The sequence below is a fragment of the Nerophis ophidion genome, linkage group LG02, assembly GCF_033978795.1.
Source record: "Nerophis ophidion isolate RoL-2023_Sa linkage group LG02, RoL_Noph_v1.0, whole genome shotgun sequence".
Classification (NCBI taxonomy): domain Eukaryota; kingdom Metazoa; phylum Chordata; class Actinopteri; order Syngnathiformes; family Syngnathidae; genus Nerophis; species Nerophis ophidion.
Genome location: NC_084612.1, coordinates 48,228,472 through 48,248,213, shown reverse-complemented (window position 1 = coordinate 48,248,213; position 19,742 = coordinate 48,228,472). Strand labels below are relative to the sequence as shown.

The 19,742-nt window shown below is 42.4% G+C and overlaps 1 protein-coding gene and 1 long non-coding RNA gene across 3 annotated transcripts in view; one reads left to right on the top strand and one right to left on the bottom strand.

Annotated features, from left to right (window-relative positions):
• LOC133541835 (metabotropic glutamate receptor 4-like) overlaps window positions 1-19,742 on the top strand; it is a 501,243-nt gene that overhangs the window by 122,675 nt on the left and 358,826 nt on the right. The window lies entirely within an intron of this gene.
• On the bottom strand, window positions 10,281-16,358 carry LOC133541839 (uncharacterized). The gene is made up of 2 exons (XR_009803983.1): window positions 15,781-16,358; window positions 10,281-11,327 (listed from the first exon to the last, which is right to left on the bottom strand). It is a non-coding gene; the product is annotated as an uncharacterized LOC133541839 (long non-coding RNA).

Genomic DNA, 19,742 nt, shown 5'->3' with positions numbered 1-19,742 from the left:
TACCCAGAATCCCATGCAGCCCTAACTCTTCCGGGCTACAATATACACCCCCGCTACCACCAAACCCTTAACCCCCTACTTGCGTTGGTTGAGGTGGTGTACTGTATATTGTAGCCCGGGAAAGTTAGGGCTTCAAGGCGTTCTGGGTATTTGTTCTGTTGTGTTTAAGTTGTGTTAGAGTGCGGATGTTCTCCTGAATGTGTTTGTTGGTTGTGTGATGTAAAAGCGGACAGGATGACGTGTTGTAGAGCAGTAGTACTCTAATGGGGGTACGCGAAGGTATGCCAAGGGATGAGTGAGATTTTCTTTAAATATTCTCTAAAATAGCAGCAATTTTTTAAAAATCCTTTATAAATATATTTATTGAATAATACTTCAACAAAATATAAATGTAATTTCATAAACTGTGAGAAGAAATGTAGCAACGCAATATTCAATGTTGACAGCTAGATTTTTTGAGGACAAGTTCCATAAATATTGATGTTAAAGATTCATTTTTTTGTGAATAAATGTTTACAATTAAGTTCATGAATCCAGAAGGATCTCTATTACAATCCCCAAAGAGGGCACTTTAAGTTGATGATTACTTCTATGTGTAGAAATCTTTATTTATAATTGAATCACTTGTTTATTTTTCAACAAGTTATTTTGTTATTTTTATATATTTTTTTCCCAATAGTTCAAGAAAGACCACTACAAATGAGCAATATTTTGCACTGTTACACAATTTAATAAATCAGAAACTGATGACATAGTGCTGTATTTTACTTCTTTATCTCTTTTTTTTCCAACCAAAAATCCTTTGCTCTTATTAGGGGGTACTTGAATTAAAAAGATGTTCACAGGGGGTACATCACTGAAAAAAGGTTGAGAACCACTGTTGTAGAGGACGTTAAAGGCAGTGCAGTCACGGCAGCCCTTAATAATGTCGGCTGGGTGGAAATTGGGACAAATTCGGGAGAATGGTTGCACCGATTGATTGTCGGGAGGTGCACTGAAATTCAGGAGTCTCCCGGAAAAATCGTGAGGGTTGGCAAGTATGTTGCTAGGGCGGGAAAGCCATTTAAACAAGGTGAATTCATTAAAAAGTGCATGTTGGATTGTTTAAGAAATCTTTTGTTGTTGGTTGAGGTGGTGTACTGTATATTGTAGCCTGGGAAAGTTAGGGCTGCAAGGCGTTCTGGGTATTTGTTCTGTTGTGTTTAAGTTTCTGCATCCCGTGGCCCCCCAAGTAAATTGAGTTTGAGACCCCTGATGTAGATGATCATATAGTTGATATAGATGATCATATTGTTGATATAGATGATCATATAATTGATGTAGATGATTATATTGTTGATGCAGATGTAGATGATCATATTGGTGATGTGGAATATCATATAGTTGATGTAGATGATCATATTGTTGATGCAGATGTATATGATAATATCGTTGATGTAGATGATCTTATAGTTGATGTAGATGATTTCCATATGAGTTGTGTTAAATGTAAATACAAACAGAATACAATGATTTGCTAATAATTTTCAACCCATATTCAATTGAATGCACTACAAAGACAAGATATTTCATGTTCAAACTCCATCCATCCATCCATTTTTCTATCTCTTATTCCCTTGTTGGGGTTGCAGGGGGCGCTGGCGCCTATCTCAGCTACAATCGGGCGGAAGGCAGAGTAGACCCTGGACAAGTCGCCACCTCATCGCAGGGCCAACACAGATAGACAGACAACATTCACACTCACATTCACACACTAGGGCCACTTTAGTGTTGCCAATCAACCTATCCCCAGGTGCATGTCTTTGGACATGCACCTGGGAGGAAGCCGGAGTACCCGGAGGGAACCCACGCATTCACGGGGAGGACATGCAAACTCCACACAGAAAGATCCCGAGCCTGGGATTGAACCCAGGACTGCAGGACCTTCGTATTGTGAGGCAGACGCACTAACCCCTCTTCCACCGTGAAGCCCCATGTTCAAACTCATAAACTTTATTTTCTTTTGCAAAAAATAATAATTAAAATTTCATGGCTGCAACATGTGCCAGACTAGTTGGGAAAGGGCATGTTCACCACTGTGTTACATCACCTTTTCTTTTAACAACACTCAATAAACGTTTGGGAACTGAGGAATCTAATTGTTGAAGCTTTGAAAGTGGAATTCATTACCATTCTTGCTTGATGTACAGCTTAAGTTGTTCGACAGTCCGGTGTCTTGTCGTATTTTACGCTTCACAATGCGCGACACATTTTCGATGAGAGACATGTCTGGACTGCAGGCGGGCCAGGAAAGTACCCACACTCTTTTACTACGAAGCCACACTGTTGTAACGCTTGTCTTGCTGAAATAAGCAGGGGCGTCCATGATAACTTTGCTTGGATGACAACATATGTTGATCCAAAACCTGTATGGACCATTCAGCATTAATGTTGCCTTCACAGATGTGTAAGTTACCCATGCCCTGGGCAATAATGCACCCTTATACCATCACAGATGCTTGCTTTTGAACTTTGCGCCTATAACAATCCAGATGATGATTTTCCTCTTTTTTCCGGAGGACACCGCGTCCACAGTTTCCAAATATAATTTGAAATGTGGACTCGTCAGACCACAGAACACTTTTCCACTTTGCATCAGTCCATCTTAGATGAGCTCGGGCCCAGTGAAGTCGGCAGCGTTCCTGAGTGTTGTTGATACAGTAAATGGCTTTCGCTTTGCATAGTAGAGTTTTAACTTGCACTAACAGATGTAGCAACCAACTGTAGTTACTGACCATGTTTTATGAAGTGTTCCTGAGCCCATGTGGTTGTATCCTTTACACACTGATGTCGGTTTTTGATGCAGTACCGCCTGAGGAATCAAAAGTCCGTAATTTCATCGCTTACGTGCAGGGATTTCTCCAGATTCTCTGAACCTTTTGATGATTTTACGGACCGTAGATGGTAAAATCCCTAAATTCCTTGCAATAGCTCATTGAGAAATGTTGTTCTAAAACTTTTCGACAATTTGCTTACAAATTCCTTGTTTGTGGATTACTTAGCATTTCATGGAAGCTGCTTTTGTACTAATCATGGCACCCACCTGTTCACAATTAACCTTCACACCTGTGGGATGTTCCAAATAAGTGTTTGATGAGCATTCCTAAACTTAATCAGTATTTATTGCCACCTTTCCCAACTTCTTTGTCACGTGTTGCTGGCATCAAATTCTAAAGTTCATGATTATTTGCAAAAAAAAAAAGTTTATCAGTTTTAACATCAAATATGTTGTCTTTGTAGCATATTCAACTGAATATTGGTTGAAAATGATTTGCAAATCATTGTATTCTGTTTATATTTACATCTAACACAATTTCCCAACTCATATGGAAACAGGGTTTGTAGTTCAGTGGTTCTCAAATTGGGGTATGCGTACCCCTGGGGCTACTTGAATGTATGCCAAGGGGTACGTGAGGTTTTTTGTGGAAGTGTTCCATAAATATTGATAATAAAGATTTCTTTTTTTGTGAAGAAATGTTTGGAATTAGTTCATGAATCCAGATGGATCTCTATTACAATCCCCAAAGAGGGGACTTTAAGTTGATGATTACTTCTATGTGTAGAAATCTTTATTTATAATTGAATCACTTGTTTATTTTTCAACAAGTTTTTTTGTTATTTTTAAAACTTTTTTTTCCAAATATTTCAAGAAAGATCACTACAAATGGGCAATATTTTGCACTGTTATACAATTTAATAAATCAAAAACGTATGACATAGTGCTGTATTTTACATCTTTAGCTCTTTTTTTCAACCAAAAATGCTTTTCTCTTTTTAAGGGGTACTTGAACTAAAAAAATGTCCACGGGGCTACATCACTGAAAATTGGTTGAGAATCACTGATATAGTTGATGTAGATGATTATATTGTTGATGTAGATCAGGGGTGTCAAACTCATTTTAGATCGGGGGCCACATGGAGAAAAATCTACTCCCAAGTGGGCCAGACTGGTAAAATCTCTGCACGATAACTTAAAAATAAAGACACTTTCAGATTGTTTTCTGTGTATAAAAATAGAAGAAGCACTTTCTGAAAATGTACAAATCATGTTGCTGTTTATAGTATTCTATCTTTATTTGTCGTTATTTATATTTTCTGAATGAATGATATGATAATGTTCATCAGGCAACTCATTGGTGTTTATTTTCAATCAATCAAGATAAAAAAATATCAAAATCAAATTACAGTAGGCTATGTATGTAGTTTGATCAAATTCCTCGATTGATGTACTAACATCATGTGGTTTATTTTGTACATATGTACCATCATCTACAGCAGGGGTCGGCAACCTTTACCACTCAGAGCCATTTTGATCCCTTTCACAAAATAAAGAAAACAATGGGAGCCACAAAACTCTTTTGAAATTTAAAATGAAATAACACAGCGTACAAAGTTTTTTATTGCTTTATGCTATGTATAAACCAGGGGTCTCAGACACGCGGCCCTCACCTTTATATGAAAATTTAATCTTAGTGCGACCAGCGAGTTTTAATTGAATGCCGCTTGACAACATCACTATTGCCAACCATCCCAATTTATTATTCATGGCAACTGTTCTCTCGAATGTCTGCTGATTTTCACCCAAACGACAATATATGGGCGTTCTGTGATGACATTGCGCTTAACACCCTCTACAAACGTAACAAACAGCTTGTCACCCCATTTACATATTGTATGTAGCTTCTGCAGACACACGTAAGTGACTGCAAGGCATACTTGTTCAACAGCCATACAGGTCACACTGAGGGTGGCCGAAAAAACAACTTCAACACTCTTACTAATATGCGCCACACTGTGAACCCACATCAAACAAGAATGAGAAACACATTTTGGGAGAACATCCGCACCGTAACACAACATAAACACAACAGAACAAACACCCAGAATCCCATGCATCCCTAACTCTTCCGGGCTACATTATACACCCCCCCCCCCCCCCACCCCTCAACCTTGCCCACCTCAACCGACGCAGGGAAGGCGGGTGGGGTGTGGGGGGGTGTTGGTAGGAGCACGTTTGACACCCCTGATATAGATGATTATATAATTGATGTAGATGATCATATTGTTGATGCAGATGTAGATTATCATATTGTTGATGTAGATGATCATATTGATGATGTGGATGATCATATTGTTGATGTAGATCATGGGTGTCAAACTCTGGCCCGTGGGCCAAATTTGGCCCGCCAAGTAAATTCATTCGGCCCTCGAGGCAATATCAAATTAACATTAGAGCTGGCCCGCCGGTATTATACAGTGGCAGTGCCGTTGTAACACCGCATTCACCACTAACATACTTGTCAACCCTCCCAATTTCCCTTGAGACTCATCTATATTGATGATGTGGCTTATAAACATTGCCTTTAGTGTCCCCTACTAACCCAGTCATATATTATATACGGCTTTTAAACACACACACACTTACGGCTGCAAGACATTCTTACTCAACAGCCATACAGATCATACTGACGGTGGCCATATAAAAAATGTTGATACTGTTACAAATATGCGCCACACTGTGAACCCACACCAAACAAGAATGCCAAACACATTTTGGGAGAACATCCGCACCTTAACACAACATAAACACACCCGAACAAATACCCAGTAACTCTTCTGGGACGCTACAATATACACCCCCGCTACCACCAAACATCCTCCAACCCCCCCACCCCCCACCCCCACTCAACCCTGCCGCGCGCGCCCCCCATCTCCCGAATTCGGAGGTCTCAAGGTTGGCAAGTGTGCTAATACTACAAATCCCATAATGCTCTGCGGTTGTTTCAGCGCGCCAGGCATGCTCTCTCCTCTGGGTCAGTAGCGATCCGCGTTCTTGCGCCACGCTTCGGCTGAAAGCTAGCCGGCTCACCCTGCCTCCCCGTGCCTCTCTCCCAGACGTGCTGCGGCCTCATTCTTCAACTGTCAGTGTCATTGTGTTACCCCTACCAAAAATGGCGAAAAGGAAGAGCGAAAACAGAACTTTTCTGGACAGGTGGGAGACAGAATATCTGTTTATATATGTAAAAGACAGACCTGTCCGTCTCGTTTGTGGAGCCAACGTGTCGGTAACTAAGGAATACAACATTAAGGGACACTATGAAACGAAACACCAGGACAAGTACAAGGACCTGGACACGACTCAAAGGAGCCAGAAACTAGAGGAGATGAAAAGAGGTTTGCTTTCACAACAGTATATGTTTTGTGTGTAAATGTGTATCTGTACTGTTAAACTGGTCATACAAAATGGTTGATGGTTGATTATATTCATTCATTGCTTGTTCCATATTCAGTGTTAAAGCAAATCAGTGTAGAAAACAGAGCAATAATTTTCATATTCATGTACTTTCTCTTGCTACTTCAAGGCTTGAATGCTTGATTCAATCATTATTATTTATTTTGCAAATGTATTATTAGCCTGTGGAAAAAGCTTATTTTGATATTTACCTCAGAAGGTTGCACATAGAAAAGAGGCATTCCATTTTTATTTAAATTTTATTTGATATGCCATTGATATTTTTTAATTATTATAATTATTATTTGAAACTCTATTTTGCATGTCACTATAAAGTTATATAAGCCTTGCTTGTTCAATATTCAGTGCAAAACTTGTTTGGGTCCTTGTTAAAAGGTTAATTTTTTCAACCTTGGCCCGCGGCTTTGTTCAGTTTTAAATTTTGGCCCACTCTGTGTCTGAGTTTGACACCCCTGATGTAGATAAATGATAAACGATAAATGCGTTGTACTTGTGTAGCGCTTTTCTACCTTCGAGGTACTCAAAGCGCTTTGACACTACTTCCACATTTACCCATTCACACACACATTCACACACTGATGGAGGGAGCTGCCATGCAAGGCGCCAACCAGCACCCATCAGGAGCAAGGGTGAAGTGTCTTGCTCAGGACACAACGGACATGACGAGGTTGGTTCTAGGTGGGATTTGAACCAGTGACCCTCGGGTTGCGCACGGCCACTCTCCCTACTGCGCCACCCCGTCCCTTGAGCAGATGATCATATAGTTGATGTAGATGATCATATTGTTGACGCGGATGTAGATGATCATATTGTTGATGTGGATGATCACATTGTTAACGTGGACTATCTTCCAGTTGACGTAGATAAACATATTGTTAATGTAGATGATCATATTGTTAATGTAGATGATCATATAGTTGATGTAGATGATCATATTGTTGATGTAGATGATCAAATTTATTATAAAGTAGAGCTGTCGACTAATTTTAAGAAATCGTCCTGCTGAGCATAAAACTATGCTGCTCTCTCTTGGAAACGAAGTGAGGCGTGAATGTTCACTTTGAGCAGAATCGTAAAATGCTTCCTCCTCCTCCTCCTCGTCCCTCGCCGTCTCCACCCTCTGTCTCGGACATGACGGTCCTTCGCTGCCCAGCCGTCACTCGGAGGCAGGCGCCAACCGTAGCCTCCTTGCGGCGGCCGGCAACGGGGACGTCTGCGGTCCGCCCCCCCACCCGATGTTGACAAGCTGGTCTCAGTTTGCTAGGAACAAGTCGAGGCGCCTCTCATTAAAAAAACATCAAGTTGCCAAAAAAAAACAAAAAACTGCGGCGGCAGACTTTTTCTGAGCGCTGAGGAGGAGGAAACACGTCAGCGGTGCTGTATGCACTTCTTGTCATGGTACCTGCTTGATGTGGAAATGAAAATAACATTTTGGGTCTGACTTGTAAAACGTGCGTAACTATTACTTTTTTTAAATTTCCTTTACCCAAGATTCTCAGACTGTGGTACGCCAAAGAACCACTTGACGAAAGCAGTGTTGTTTTCGTCAACGATGACGATGACGAAATCATTTCGTTGACACCACTTTTTTTCATGATGATAACGAGACGGTGACGAGATAAACATGTCTCTCTGATGACGAAAACATGATGAGACGTGTGTGAGTTTTCGTTGACGAGACGAGAACGGACGAAAATGTTAGTGGGTAATCTGTCAGACGTTTAAAGGGGAACATTATCACAATTTCAAAAGGGTTAAAAACAATAAAAATCAGTTCCAAGTGGCTTGTTGCAATTTTTGAAGTTTTTTTATTTTATTTTACCGGTCTCGGAATATCCCTAAATAAAGCTTTAAAGTGCCTTATTTTCGCTCTCTGCGAAGACACTGGCCATTTCCCTGTGACGTCACACAGTGCTGCCAATGTAAACAAACAATGGGAATACCACAGCAAGATATAGTGTCATTAGCTCGGATTCAAACTCGGATTTCAGCGACTTAAACGATTCAACAGATTACGCATGTATTGAAACAGATGGTTGGAGTATGAAAGTATTGAAGAAGAAACTGAAGCTATTGAGCGAATAGCTATTGACGCTATTCATAGCCATAGCATGGCCGAATAGCTGCGTTAGCATCGCCGGTTAAATGTGCGGACCAAACGATCAGGACTTTCGCATCTTTTGACACTGGAGCAACTTAAATCCGTCGATTGGTAAGGGTTTTTTAAGCATTAAATGTGGGTGGAAGGAAACGTAATATAGTTGCAAATTCATCTACAGGTTATCCATACATCTCTGAATTGATTAACGTGGACCCCGACTTAAACAAGTTGAAAAACTTATTCGGGTGTTACCATTTAGTGGTCAATTGTACGGAATATGTACTGTACTGTGCAATCTACTCTGTGCCATGTCTGCTTTAGCACCGCCGGTAAATAGCATGTTAGCATCGATTAGCGTAGCATGTTAGCATCGATTAGCTGGCAGTCAACATCAACAAAACTCACCTTTGTGATTTCGTTGACTATCGTTGCAAATGCATTTGCAGGTTATCCATACATCTCTGTGCCATGTCTGCCTTAGCATCGCCGGTAAAATGTGGAGACACTCTGGCACATTCAATGGGCGTCTGGCGGCAGACACTTTGGCATCTCCGGGCCAGTAGTGCAACTTGAATCCCTACCTGTAGTGTTGTTACACCCTCCGACAACACACCGTCGAGGCATGATGTCTCCAAGGTTCCAAAAAATAGTCAAAAAAACGGCAAATAACAGAGCTGAGACCCGGTGTTTGTAATGTGTTGAAAATGAAAATGGCGGGTGTGTTACCTCGGCGACGTCACATTCTGACGTCATCGCCTCCAGCGCGATAAACAGAAAGGCGTTTCATTCGCCAAAATTCACCCATTTAGAGTTTGGAAATCGGTTAAAATAATAGATGGTCTTTTTTCTGCACCATCAAGGTATATATTGATGCTTACATAGGTCTGGTGATAATGTTCCCTTTTAAAATGCATGACATTTCTGTTTATTGTGTGTGTCATTGAAAACCTAAAAAGTATCTGCTGCTGCCTACAGCAGGCTGCTGCATTCTATCCTTGTTTGGTCGCGCCCACCAACTGGCGTGCAGCGCACAACGTGCTCAACACGTCACACTGTTGTTGTTCATCAGGCAATGGACCGTCACGGCGGCGGCAGTTTCAACACAGGGGCTCGGTGATTGCAAACGTAGAGATGACATATGGGTGTATTTTAAATATAACCCAGCAGATAATATAACAGAGTGTATTGTGAAGGAAGACGGTGACAAATGTGGCCACACAATATGTGGAAAAAATAGGACCAACCTTAAGTGGCACCTTAAGGCTCGCCACAAGGATATTTTTTCGAAGATAAGTTACAAATGCTGTTAACATAATCGATAAATGTCCATCCATCCATCCATTTTCTACCGCTTATTCCCTTTTTGGGCGCCTATCTCAGCTACAATCGGGCGGAAGGCGGGGTACACCCTGGACAAGTCGCCACCTCATCGCAGGGCCAACACAGATAGACAGACAACATTCACACTCACATTCACACACTAGGGCCAATTTAGTGTTGCCAATCAACTTATCCCCAGGTGCATGTCTTTGGAAGTGGGAGGAAGCCGGAGTACCCGGAGGGAACCCACGCATTCACGGGGAGAACATGCAAACTCCACACAGAAAGATCCCGAGCCTGGATTTGAACCCAGGACTGCAGGACCTTCGTATTGTGAGGCAGACGCACTAACCCCTCTGCCACCGTGAAGCCCATCGATAAATGTCATATTAAGCTAATACATTAGTACGTTTTCCACATACTCCTGGCGCAAATGGGCTGCTAACTTGAGGCTAAAGTTAGCTTTTGTTACGCTAACGTCAATTCATTATGTGTGTTGTTGAGACGCATTTTTTAGTGCCGTCTCACCCGGGCCGGGAGCAGGAACACAATTCGAGGAGGCAGGAGTTGAGTCAAGTAGAAGTATTTTATTGAACGCAGTCTGCAGAGAGCGGAGATCGTATAGTACACTTGAACAGTAGTACCAGTAAAACCCAAAGCGATCTGTCTGAGAGTTTGTTGTACAGCAGCTTATATACACTGTGCCAGTAGTTATCTGATTGGTCAGTCTACTGACTGACGTCTGTTGCTATGTGTCTCGTGTCTAGGAACTACTCTTGGTTTCCTGTTTTGTTGGTTGTTGCTCAAGCATCTGTTTCCTGTATGTGCAGTGTTTGCTTGGTTTCCTGTTATGTTCGTTATTGCTCAAACATCTGTTTCCTGTAGGTGCAGTGTTTGGCACACTGAGCCAAATTGAGGTCAGGATGTTTCCTGTATGTTTGGTACACTCTGAACTCTTAAACATGAGGCTTTGTACGCTCATTAATCCCCCTTTTGATCTCTATTAAAGAGATCACAAATCAAAACATCGTATAATGTGTGAAAATTCGACTAAGTACTAATACTTAGTGGCACCTTAAACTTGAGTTGTACCCGTGATGGACAGATGTATCAGGGCTCAAAGAAAGACCATGAGTACCCCAAACCAACAGAGAATAAGGAGCTCGATGGTTGTCACGATCTTCTTGGTCCCTCGACGAATCTGGTTGGTGGTTTGGCACACCACGTGTAGGAGAGGAGCACTATTTCACCTCCTCCCACAGGGCTTTTGGGTAGACTACCTCACCCTGATGCCACCAGGGGATTATTCTGCCCCTTGTTGATTGGTGGTCTTCTCCCGTTGTTGTTGTTCACGTAACTCGGTACGTGTCTCTCCCAACGTGCGTGCAGGGGCGTCCGCCGCTGCACACTGGCTCCAGTGGAACCACGTGTCTCCCTTGCCGTTCAGCCGAACAGCATGCGAGGTGCGTTCAGTCACTCGATATGGACCCATCCACCTGGGTTCGGTCCACTTTCGCTTGAGCACCTTCAGTAGGACCCACTCTGTGCTTGGTGGGGTCGCTGTGTCTTCCTTGTTTCTCTCCCCCACCTACTTGGCATACTCTGCAACAAGGGCTTGTAAAGCATGGAAATACTGCGTGTGGGTTAATGACTGATCATCACCTTTGATTCCAATAAGCTTGGACTGGGGCCCTGGAAACCTCCTGCCTGTGGTCAGCTCAAAGGGAGTAAAGGCCGTGCTTTGGTTTATTGAGCTTCGAACAGACAGGGCAAGGGGTAGCGCATCTAGCCAATTCATTTTGGTCTGTGCACAGATTTTTGCCAATTTAGATTTGAGTGTTTGGTTCATTCTTTCAACCTTTCCTTGGGATTGTGGGTGGTAGACCGAACCAAACTTGTGTTTCAACCCCATCATTTCTTCAACCTTTTGCAGATCATGGTTTTTGAAATGTGTACCATTATCTGATCGGATTTTCTCAGGAAAACCATGTCTGGGGATATACTGGTTTACCAAAAACTTCACCACTGTCTTACTGTCTTCCCTTTTTGTAGGGAGTACGTCTGGCCAACCTGAATACGCATCCACACATACCAACATATACCTGTACCCTTTTACTGAATTCACCATATCTGTGTAATCTATGATGATTTCTTTCCCTATTTTCGTCTCGAGAGGGAAACGTCCAGGATGCGGTCTGACTGTTGGTCGTGCATTATACATGGTGCATTCAGGGCAAGTATGTACATGATATTTACACATATCTTTCAAAAATGGGTGCCCCCAATTTTCGAGGTTTCTCTGCATCTGTGCAGCCCCGACATGTCCCAGTCCGTGCGCCTCAGTTAGTGCTATGTTTTTTATTCCAGGTGGTAGCACAATCCGTCAAAACATCCTTTAATACCTGATTAAATAGGCCAGGGGATAGAGCAAATCCCTGAGGAAGACGAGAATAGGTCAGTTGGACCCCTCGGTAGGTGAAGGCAAAAATGTTTCTACATTCTTCGGCTAGTGGTAGGCAGAACAATGCATTAGCGAGGTCGATACAGGTGAACCATTGGTGGCTAGGATCAAGATTAGTCAACGCAACGTAAGGGTTGGGAACTGGGATGGTTTGCGTGCATAACGCAGAGTTAATGGCCCTAAGATCATGAACCATGCGATATTTACCAGTGCCCTTCTTTTCAATGGGCCATATGGGAGTGTTCCATTCCGAGGATGTTTCTACCAACACCCCCTTTTCAAATAGACCTTCAATGGTATCTGCAATGCCTATTTCGGCGTCTTTTTTACTTGGGTATTGGGGAACCCACACTGGGTTGTTATTTTTCAGCTTGAAAGTAACTGGGGGGCAGTCGACTAGGCCAACATCCGTGGGCCCAGTGGACCATAGTGAGTCAGGCAGTGAATCTAACAACAATGCTGCTTCGGGGTGATCTGTTTTCTCTCGGCCATGGTGGCGGGAGATTTGAGCGTGTTCAAGGAGAGCGTGGTCAGTGCAAGAAACCTGTATTTTGTAGATTTGAGTTGCGGGTGAATACCACAACGAAGAGCCAACCCTCTGCCAATCAGTTTGCAGTTGTGCTGTTTTAACTATAGAACCCAGCTCTTTGGCTTGGTGCTCTGGATGTAAGGCTAAAGACACATGGGGGGAAGCCTCGTCACTCATCATGTACCACTGTAGTTGTCCTGGGGTGAGAGAAACTTCTGCCGCTACACCTATGGGAGCCACATAAATGTTATTAGTGGAAAGAGCCCAATTAGTACCCTCTATGTCCCTGCTAAACTGTTCCTCATACCACTGTGTATCCTCTCTATCATAAAACAATGTCATATGTGGAGGGTCAGGAGGGGCCACATAGGGGTGTATTTGGGAGATCCAGGGTTTCCAAGTCAGGTAAGCCGACAGGATTCCACCTTTATCACTAGTTTCACTGTGTAGGAGACCCCAGTAGATGTCAGCCGATCTGTCTGCAACTGGCTGAATTATGTATTGGCTTGAATGTGAAGACTCAATACTGGCGCAGGGTACAGATGTTCCATCAGGGAATGAGACTGTTAGTCCATCAGGCGAGCAGAGAATAGTAGCCCCCAATCGAGTCAGGAGGTCTCTCCCCCAGCAGGTTGGAAGGTACCTCAGGGGAGTAGATGAAAGGATGCAACACAGTCTGATTGCCAAGCCTTGTTGTGAGAGGCTTGGTGTAAGGCAGCGTAGTAGGAACCCCAGAGAAACCCATGACTGTTATGACGTCTGATGTAAGCAGCTTCTTTTCCACAGTCTTGATAGTGGAGACGGTAAGGCAGCAAGTCCTGATTTACTGTCACTGACAGCACTGGTTCTGCCGTAAGGTGCTGTTCAGGGCTTCTCTGTGGGGCGTGTCACTCAGTGTCTTGCCACAAGGGGAACTGTGGTGCGGGTCCTCTCCCTTGAGACTGAGGAGGGTGTGTTCCTCCCCGGTTCTGAACTCCTTCTCTCTGTGGAAACCCTCCTTGTGACTGAGCAGGGTTATATGGGCACTCCCTCACCCAATGGGAGGAGTCCCCACACAGAAAACAGCCTTGGTTTCCTCCTTGAGGCCTTCCCCCGGAAAACCCTCTCCTTCCTCCACCCCGTGGGCCTCCCTTCCCCTATTTTGTCCTCCCCTTCTTCTGAAATGTGGCGTCCCAGACTCCTGAACGTTATCGCCATCCCACTGCTGTACAGTTTGAGACATAACCTTGACCTGATCTTTCTTGCCCTTCTTTTTGTCGTTTAAGTCATCTCTAGCTTTGGCTAGTTGTAACTTCAGTAATTGTGCCTGCAAATCTGCTTTGTCTTTCTCATCTTGTTGTGTTTTGTCTTGAGCCTTGGTAAGGTGATGAACGAGATGCTTCTCCCATGTACAAAGTTGACATCCTAACATGTCAGGGTTACTTTTCATGGCTGTTTGCACTGACTCAGGCACTCCACTCAGAACTGCTTGTCGGAACCACTCGGCCTGTGACCCAGTGTTACCGGGGTACTGGCCGGTTTGATTGGTCCAGGCCTCTTTGGCTTCACATAAAAACTGCCTGGGGTTTTGTTTGGGGTCCCATCTAATTTTAGGCATAACGGCTGAATTAGGCAGTGGGAAATGACTACGCATTGCAGCACCAAGAGCAGTGCATAGTTGGGTGAATCTGACCTCATCGGACAGTGTTAGAGTTTTTGCGTCCGTCTCTACATCTCTAAGATTAGTCTGGGACATGTGGGGACATGAGGTGCAGTTACCGATTTGGAGTGAAGCTCCTTTTGGTGCAGATGTTTGGTGCTTTGCCAGCAGATCAACAGTTCAGCCCACTCCTTCTCCCAGTCGCGCTCCTTTTTCCTCCAACTGGACTTCTGCAACAAACCTGCAATCTTTCCCTGCTCTTCCGCTTCATCTCTCTTTACAGCGGCTGTGTTCAGCTTATCAAGTATAAATTGTCCTAAGGGCCCTCTATGTTCCAATGTTTTCCCCATGTCCTGAATAAGTTGTTCTAATTTTTGTTTTGCTTTTGTTACTTTCTTCTCTTTATCTGTTGGCTTTGATGTGGCAGCTAGGGCATTAGCTGTGGATCCAATTTGGGTCAATAGGGTGACATATGGGCTGACCGGGCCCCATCCATCATCATCTATTTCTCTATCAAACTCTCCTTCCATTTTTTAACTAGACTCTGAGCTCCACAGTTTTATTGCGACAACAATCTTCCCGGAGATAGCTGCGTTAGCCCACTGCGGTTCTCTGAGAGACAAGGTTCTAGGCCGGCCCTAAAGGTCGGTCCTGTCTCCCACTGGGTGTCCTATCACAAGAACCACAGCGTTTACTCCAAAGATAAGATGTCTCGCTTATCAACTGGGTGATTTAGCCCTCGCTGCGTGTCTGTTGGTCAGATATGGACGGTTTTCACCGCCCACCCTGCCCTAAACTGTAGCGAATGAACGACGTTTGTTTACACCGTTAGGTATCCCGTCAGTTCATCAGCCGCAGACCCAGCACACAACGAGTATTCACACAACGATTTACTCAGTGTCTTATTCTCCCCACTTCCCTTCTTACCTCAACAACACTTAAAATACACACACAAAGTTAGTGTCACATACACATTCGATACCCACACAGTATTTTCTTTAGCTTCAAGTTGTGTTATCGAAAGACTACTCAGTCTCTGTTTTCAACTGCAGTTTCCTTCGACTGTATTTTTCTTCTCCCCTCATTTTTCCCACGTAAAACAACCTATTTTGTTGTTTTGAGGAGTTTTATACAGCGATATTTCAATCTCTCCAAGGTTTATAAACCTATTTTCCCAAACGTTTTTGGAGTTTTCATATCGTAACCACAACTAGAATTTAGGGACCTCAACCCCCGGGACTCTAACCCAGCTGCGGTACTAACCGCTCCTGGACCCCGTCGGATCTCAGGTGGAGTTACGCCACTCTCGAGGTTACTGTGCATTCCTCCTGTATCGAAGTTATTTACACTTCTACTGACTCTTTTAGTTTTTATGTTTTCTTACACTATTTTAGTAGTTTCCAATATGCAGAATTTGTTTTAACAGGTTTCTGCTTACCTTATTTGTCAGTGCCGGCTAGTGTCTTTGTCCTTTGTCCATGAAGAAAATTTTTAGGTCCGAATGGTCCTCTCGATGTTCTCCTCACAACTCCCTGCATCCCGGACGAGCCCCCAAATTGTTGAGACGCATTTTTTAGTGCCGTCTCACCCGGGCCGGAAGCAGGAACACATTTCGAGGAAGCAGGAGTTGAGTCAAGTAGAAGTATTTTATTGAACGCAGTCTGCAGAGAGCGGAGATTGTATAGTACACTTGAACAGTAGTACCAGTAAAACCCAAAGCGATCTGTCTGAGAGTTTGTTGTACAGCAGCTTATATACACTGTGCCAGTAGTTATCTGATTGGTCAGTCTACTGACTGACGTCTGTTGCTATGTGTCTCGTGTCTAGGAACTACTCTTGGTTTCCTGTTATGTTGGTTGTTGCTCAAGCATCTGTTCCCTGTATGTGCAGTGTTTGCTTGGTTTCCTGTTATGTTCGTTATTGCTCAAACATCTGTTTCCTGTAGGTGCAGTGTTTGGCACACTGAGTCAAATTGAGGTCAGGACGTTTCCTGTATGTTTGGTACACTCTGAACTCTTAAACATGAGGCTTTGTACACTCATTAGTGTGTTACTTTAGCAGCATGTTTACATTCAGTGACGGTGTGGTTATCTCTTTGTGAGTACGTTCTGTGAGTACGTTCTGTCAGCACCTAACGCGATATGTTAAACAGGTCGAGTTACTGTTATACGTAGAGTCTGCTAGCTTTATTAATACAGATACAGATATGGGGTTGTGATATTAAGTTTGTTCTTGTTATGAGACAAGCCCTCCTCTAATTCATATTAAACACTGTTGTTGTTGTTTTTATTTATTGAATTTAGTTGTGTTTACAGTATTTAGAGGGTGGTGTATTTTGTTCCAAAAACTTAAGAACGTGTTTGTTTCATACTTTCAATTATGTACAGTATAACTCTCTGGTATAACTTACAAACTACCTCACTGTGCCTCAGGAATTAATTGATTATTTTTATTACATGGTTTGCACAAATTAAAGACAGTGGGGTTGTATGATATCTGTTGTAATTGCACTTGCAGACAGGGCCAAGTTGAGCATATGTGTTCCTCATCCATCACTCACATATTGAAGGAACTCTCCTGAAGGAATCAATAAAGTACTATCTATTTTGGGCATGTTTATGTTCATAGTACTTTAACAAATTCTGAGGAATAAATCCACATTTGCTGATGTAGAATGTTTTTGTTTTTTTGGCTTTTTTGGAGTAATGAACTTTGATTCCACTGTTACCACTTTATCAGTGTGTAATACACAATCTTTGGATCAGAAATTTGCTGTTGGGTGGAAACTTTATATGTCTAAAACCATTCCTTTATTGTTATTATTTGTGAAAATAGCAGATCTGCAAGCTTACAATAGGTTGAACTTATTGATCTGCTGCTATTTTCACAACTTATGTGTGACACTGCCCAACAGCAATCTCCAATACTTACTGACCTAAATTAATTTGTTAAAAGACAATACTTATATACTTATATTATACTTTTTATTCTTTTTTTTTTTTGACTAAAACTAGACTAAAATCCTTTTGAGTTTTCGTCGACTAAAACGGGACTAAAACTATCACATATAACAGTGACTAAAATGTGACTAAAACTAATAAGCAGTTTAGTCCAAAAGACTAAGACTAAGACTAAATGTAAGATGGTTGTCAAAAACAACATTGGACGAAAGTGTTTTATGTTCCTATTTGGGTTGTATGGTATACCGGTACTCGTATAGTATCGTGGTACTAATGAATCAAAAACGGTACTATAATCTGTTTTAAAAGTACCACTTTCAAGCAATGTGGTGACATTGCTGGTTTTACGAGCAGAGGAGCATGTTTGGCAGCGCACACACACGGACTACTTACAAGCAGAAAGAGTGTGTAGACAGAAAAAGGAGAACGACGCATTTTGGTGTAAAAAGTAAAGATACAGGTGAAGTTATAACACTGAAACACCCTCAGAAAGGGGTGCTTTAAGACATGGCTAAATAGCTAGCGGCTAACGTCCATCCGCAGGGTTTTAGCTACTTCTATATCACTTATTTGTCGCCTCCATGGCGACAAATAAAGTGTGTTTTTAACATGTACCATTATCACTGGAGGACGAGGAATAGCTAAACATGCTTCAATACACACCGTAGGAGGATACAATAGCTCACCGGCTTTACAATGTAAACAAATGCCATGGGTGGATCTACGCCGGTGCTTTAAGACATGGCTAAATAGCTAGTGGCTAACGTCCATCCGCAGGGTTTTAGCTTCTTCTAAATCACTTATTTGTCGCCTCCATGGCGACAAATAAAGTGAGTTTTTAACATGTATCATTATCACTGGAGGACGAGGAATAGCTAAACATGCTTCAATACACACCGTAGGAGGATACAATAGCTCACCGGCTTTACAATGTAAACAAATGCCATTGGTGGATCTACGCCGGACATCCACTGTAATAATACCAAGTACAATAGTCTATACTACTATGATTACATCGATATTTAGTTAGCATCACGAAAAAATTGTTCATTCTTTTCACATTTATATTATGTTTATAAAGTCAGTATATACATCCCTGGACACATGAGGACTATCAATGTATGATCCCCTAACTACTTGGTATCGGATCGATACCTAAATGTGTGGTATCATTCAAAACTAATGTCAAATATCAAAGAAGAGAATAATAAGTGATTAATACATTTTACAAGAAGTGTATATAGAACATGTTGAAACAGAAACCAGCGCGACACCTACTCTTTACATCCTAAAATACAGCACTATGTCATCAGTTTTTGTTTATTAAATTGTATAACAGTGCAAAATATTGCTCATTTGTAGTGGTCTTTCTTGAACTATTTGGAAAGAAAGATACAAAAATAACTTAAAACTTGTTGAAAAATAAACAAGTGATTCAATTATAAATAAAGATTTCTACACATAGAAGTAATCATCAACTTAAAGTGCCCTCTTTGGGGATTGTAATAGAGATCCATCTGGATTCATCAACTTTATTCTAAACATTTCTTCACAAAGAAGGAAATCTTTAACATCAATATTTATAGAGCATGTCCACAAAAAATCTAGCTGTCAACACTGAATATTGCATTGTTGCCTTTCTTTTCACAGTTTATGAACTTACATTCAGAATCAGAATCATTTTTATTTGTCCCTTCCAACATGTACAAGACACATCAGAACTGAAATTACATTTTCGGCACAGTCCCGCTAAGAGCAGACATACGTTACAGGGGGGGGGGGGGGGGAGAAGACGAGACCGCCGACGGACCAGCCGGTTACAGCGCCCCTTAAAAAGATAAGAAAAGGGTGACATTAGGAAAGGGGGGGGGGGGGGGGGGGTAAAAAGATATCAGTCCAAGGCCAGACCCTCAGCAGAGGTCTAGTCTGAGTCCAAGGAAAAAACCTCCCATAGCATGGCACACATTTAACATACATATATCACACCAACTTGCAACAGAGGGAGGGGTGGGTTTGCTCAGGCCCGCTGTTCGCTCTGTAGAGCCGCTCAGCCATTCACAACCCCAGAGGAGATAAGCGGTGGTGAGGGTGTTGATTTAAGGGTCGGGGTCATGTGTGTGCATATATGCCCAATTAACTCGGGAGAGGTGGTGAGTGTTTTTGTATGGTTGAGGCCGATAAAGTTCGGCTAGAGATGTTGTTGACAAAAAGGATAGTCAAAAGCTTCTATCTTTGAGGAGTCTTCGGGAGATTTCCTTCAGAACAGCCTGCTCCATGGCAATGCCATTCAGGGAGTCAAAATCGTAGATAAAAAGTTGTTTTCCAAAATATTGACTTATCTTCTCTGTTGTCCATGCTGGATCTCTTTCAGTTCCAATTAATTATTCCTTCTCTGCAAACTTTTCCAAGATGAGATCCATTTTGCGATTGAACTCAGAAA